We start from the raw sequence: 4,943 nt of genomic DNA, 5'->3' as shown, positions 1-4,943 counted from the left end.
TGCTGTTAAGCATAGCCTGTTGAAATTCCCTTTTAAATCCTGGATTTCATTGTCCAATTCCTCTCACTCAGACTGTGATTCATCCATAGATTCTCCCCTGTTGCCATCTTGAATTTGAGCTTGTAAGCCAAGTGGAAGAGAAGGATTTTCTCTCTATGAATCTCTTCCAGATTTTCCTCTCTGGGAGAAGGACCTTCTATCCCCCCAGAGGCTTCCTCTCTATGATCTTCCTCTCTATGGTCTTCCTCCAGACTACTCTGGTTTGGCTCAGGCCAGGCTAAGTTTTTTACTTTCAGTTTTGCCCCAAGGTTTTTTTTTTTTGAATATAATTTGTCTTAGTTTTTAGCCGGCTTAGAGGAAAGGAGATTTCCTTAGCCTCAGGCAATTTTTCCATTTGAATAGACTTAATGGCTCTCTGAATACCTTTCAATAGATCTTCAGGGGGCCTCGGACTGTGGCCCATATAATCAAAAAGACAGATCTCTAATGCAGTCCAAACCTTTTGTATATTCTCAAAGTTTCCAGGTAATTCATTAGAAAGGCAAATTTTATGTAATTTCCTTCCTAATTTTTCCCATGTATGTAAATTTGGTGAATCTTGGTCACAAAACCAACGGCAACATTCACCTACAAACTTTAAGCATTGTAGCAACTGAGTCTTTTTAACTTGCTTTTACTTCTGATTAATTATTGTCTCTAAAATAGTCAAATACATGTCTTTATCAGAAGATGAATTCCCCATTATTAAATTTTTTTAATGTCCCTTCACTCCAAAAACTGCCTGGTACTTCTGTGACCCTAAAAATGTCACAAATTCCGTATTTCTATTGCGTGCTTCCTAACTCAATCTAGTCAATTTACTCACGCCTCACTTCTGGGCACCACTTGTGCCACATGACCATCGCTGGCTTCATGAAAGAAGGTTTGATACATGAGTAATTCCTAGAGAGTTTTAAATTAAAGAGACAAGATTCTTATTACCTTTAATACCAGCTCTGGGATGGCTTCTCCTAGCTCCCACCTCCAGCCATCTAATGCGGTAGCGAGGTTTAGAGAAGAGACTAGCGAGAGAGAGAGAACATGCCAGGGAGTGGGCTTTATTGGGGAAAAAAAAATTCAAGGGAAAATCCCATCCAATAAAGGTTAAGGGGGGCAGCATCCCAAGGTCAGGGGTGATGATTGGGTCTTTGGGGCAGTGGCCAGGCACGCCTCTGCATGGACAAGCCCTTGGACCTGGGAAAGGGGGGGAATAGCTGACATAGCTGTGTCTAAGCGCCTCTCACCCAGCCACGGAAGTAAATCAAATCACATGCAAGGATGACCTCCCACAAGAAATTAAAGAGATACAAACAGAAAAATAAGAACTCAAATGTTCATTATTGCTGATGATAAGATTCTATATTAAGAAGTTCAAAAAAATTCAACTACAAATGTTCTAGAACTGTAAATAAATTCAGCAAAGCAAAAGGATATGCTGCTGTGTATCTTTTCTCATCACTCTGTAGCTTCCTTTGTGGTGGAGAATCATGCTCCTTGATGGATCCCTCATGTCCACTTTTCCTTTTATTTTCTTTGATTTTAGGTTTCTACCCAAACTCTCCTCCTGTATGAGCATAATGCAATGTCTCTCAGGTTTTCTTCCAGGGCTTTCACATCTCAGGACCTGTAGTAAGTCTTCCATTGATTTGGAGCCAGTTTTTATTTAGTGAGAGTTAGGGGTCTGGTTCCTTTCTCCTGCATGTGGTTGTCACTTTCCCAGAGCAATTTGTTAAAGAATCCATCCTTCCTCCAGTAAGTAGTCCTGGCATTTTTGCCAAAACCCCATGGACTGCATGTGTGGTGCTAACCTTGTCTTCTATTCCCTCTCTGGTCTGTGTGTAGATTCAGTGCAGGGCCAGCTGTCTGGGCTGCTGTCACCTGTGGTACATGTTGACATCCAGTTTGAAATAAGACCAGGTATTTTTATTTTGGGTGAAGGTGGCTTTTCCAGTTCAGGGTCCCTTTGGTTCTCTGTGGATTTTATGTTTATGCTTTCTTTTTCTGTAAAGAATGTCTCAGAAACTTTGGCAAAGGCTGCATTAAATCTGCAGGTGGTTTTATGAAGTGTGGACAGTTAATATTTTTCTTCCAATTCTTGTACATGAAATATCTCCATTTTGTCTGTGTTTCATCTTCAATTGCTTTGGACAGTTTTTATAGTTTTCCTTATAGAGATATTTCACTATTTGGGGTAAGTAATTCTTAGTACATGCCCATGTGAGGGCACAGGGCTGCAGTTCTGTGATCTGCCCAAATTGTAACTGTGGCATATCAGGCAATAGCAGAGCAGGTGGCCTTGTTGGCTCCATGATGAGGGATAACACAGATGCACTTAATGTATAAAACAGAATCATGGCATTAACGTAGATGACAATATTGTATTCCTTGGGTGCCTTGCTGTAAAAATTACACAGAATTGCTGGTATAATCCCCAATTCATGCATTTCAGACTGGAAGTCATGTGTGCAGTCTACATCTTCAGGGTCTCATGGTGAGGACAGATGGACTAGGTGCTTCTTGCCAACACCATGCTCAGATCTTACCTCAATCCAGGATTCAGTTACACATAGTCAAGGAGGGCAAAGTATTGTTTACAGAGACCTGAGTCTGGGCACAGGGAACCCCTTGGCCCACATGAGCTTGAACAGCCATTTACAGAGACCTGCCATGACACTGGTAGCTTACTGGGTCCAGATGATCTTATTTCATCTGAGAATATTTGGCTGGGCAGATGGACTAGGTGACCAGGAAGGTCCTCTTTCCAACATGGTGGTAACATTTCAGTGAATGAGAAAGACAGAGACAAAGTTCTGCTCCTCATAGAGAGCTTGGAGGGCTCCTGCAGGACACTGTGCCCCACATCCCTGAACTGAGAGTCTCTCACCAGACGCCCCTGTTTCCATCTCTGAGATGGCCTTTGTTTCTCACTGCTCTCCACCAAGGGGAGAATCCATATGACCAGTTGCTCCTGCAGGACCTAATGTTTCCAAAGGAAAAATCAAGAATAAGGGCCTCCCTGCTCTGACAGCTAGTAATGGACCCCATGTAAGCAAAGTGTCTACATCACACTGAATCACAGTGTATGAAGCTTGTTGAGCACAAGCTCTCTCCAGTGTAGTCCTTTACACCACAAAAAGTCAAGGGCAATTTACATGAAGAAACATGAATCTCAGTTCATGAGTCACCTAAAGTTTTCCAGCACCTGATGAGTTTTGGATCTAAAGGAACTTACTGTCAATTACACAGATTGCAACATTAAGATGTTGCATCAACCTCTGGAACCCCAAAGGTTAATATGACTGTATAGTGACTGCACATGTATTTGAATCATAATTTTGTAATTTAGACTAAGATATAGGCTTGTATAACATGCATTTCTGTGATCTGTTCACAAACATACATATATTCTCTCTCTCTCTCTCTCTCTCTCTCTCTCTCTCTCTCTCTCTCACACACACACACACACACACACAGCCATTAGCCCTATAACCTCTGGGAGGTGAGCCTGGTAACCAGTTCCCAATGCCCTCTGTCATGTGTGGATATGTCCTGCTCCCTGAAAAGTTTCATCATATGTCCTGTCCTGGAATGAGGACTCCCTAGGCCTGTTAATATGCACCCCAGGCAGGAGATGGACCTTTCTGAGGCACAGCCAGCAGCCTCCCACAGAGAAAGGTGTCTGCCCCTCCCTCCACATCCTTGATACAAGCCTCACCATACCAGATGCACAATGAGGCCCCAGGTTAAACCACAGCCCCCTGATCACTCATATTCAGGGTTTTCTCCATCTGGAAGGTGTTTTCTAGGATTGGGAATCTTCTCTGGGAAACATGGAGACATCCTGGTTCTTCTTCCTTTTGCTGAGCTCCCAGATGTGAGTGTCTTATGGAGTCAAGGAGGAAGATGAGGGGCAGCTGCATTTGAGTTCATTACTCACTCTGGTTCTCTGTCTCCAGGCCCTTCATCCAGGTGCAGCTGCAGGAGTAAGGACCCAGGTGGTGAAGCCCTAGCAGACATTGTCCCTAACCTGAGATGTCTCTGGATACTTCATCACCAGTGGTTACTAGTGGAGCTGGATCCAACCGCATCCAGGGAAGGGGCTGCAGTGAACGGGGCTCATTGATATTAATGAAGGCATGTCTAAAGACCCATGTAAGAACCAGTTCTCCCTACAATTGAGCTCTGTGATCAATGAGGATGCAACTGTGTATTACTGTGCAGGACCCACAGTGGGAGACTTCAGTGTGATCCCAGGCACAAGCCTCCTTGCATGGTAGCTAAGAAAAAACAGGGGGATTAGGACCAGCAGGGAGCTCAGGACCAGCAGGGGGATAAGAATCAGTGGTAAAAATCAGGACGAGCTGTTGCGACCCCTCGCCAGCAAGGGAAAACACGACACAGGATTCTTCTTTCAGCAGTTTATTCAGGCCTTGATTCAAGTATCATCTTCTAGCGACCCCCCACCGAGCGCCCAAGCACAGCCTAATAAAGCCTCCCGCATACCAATCTTAAGCTGCCACGTGGACCTTTCTCATAGGATGGGAAGGGATTGCGTGCCAATTCTCCATATTAGGAGTTGTTTGTCACAGGCCACAGTGGAAGCTGGCGCCATCTTCTAATGGTGGCCACGGTCTAATTAGAACGGCTCACCACAGTTCCCCCTTCTGTTTTATAAAACAATGCAGGCGAAAGTAGAGGTCCTATCCCACTGTGCAGAAGTGGCTGCAATGTATGGTTCAGTCCTAAGGAGGGCCCTTCCCTAGACCTGGTCCCATATCAGCCGACGCCTTTTTTCGTAGGGCGGGGCGTGGACGTCAAACCCGCATGCAATAGGACATGCTTTCATTGAGGTCCGTTGAGGGATCACTCAAGTGCAGTGCCTTGCCTCGCATCCTGCATCGTGA

The sequence above is a fragment of the Marmota marmota genome, unplaced genomic scaffold (genome assembly GCF_001458135.2).
Source record: "Marmota marmota marmota unplaced genomic scaffold, marMar, whole genome shotgun sequence".
Lineage (NCBI taxonomy): Eukaryota > Metazoa > Chordata > Mammalia > Rodentia > Sciuridae > Marmota > Marmota marmota.
This window is presented reverse-complemented; position numbering follows the sequence as displayed.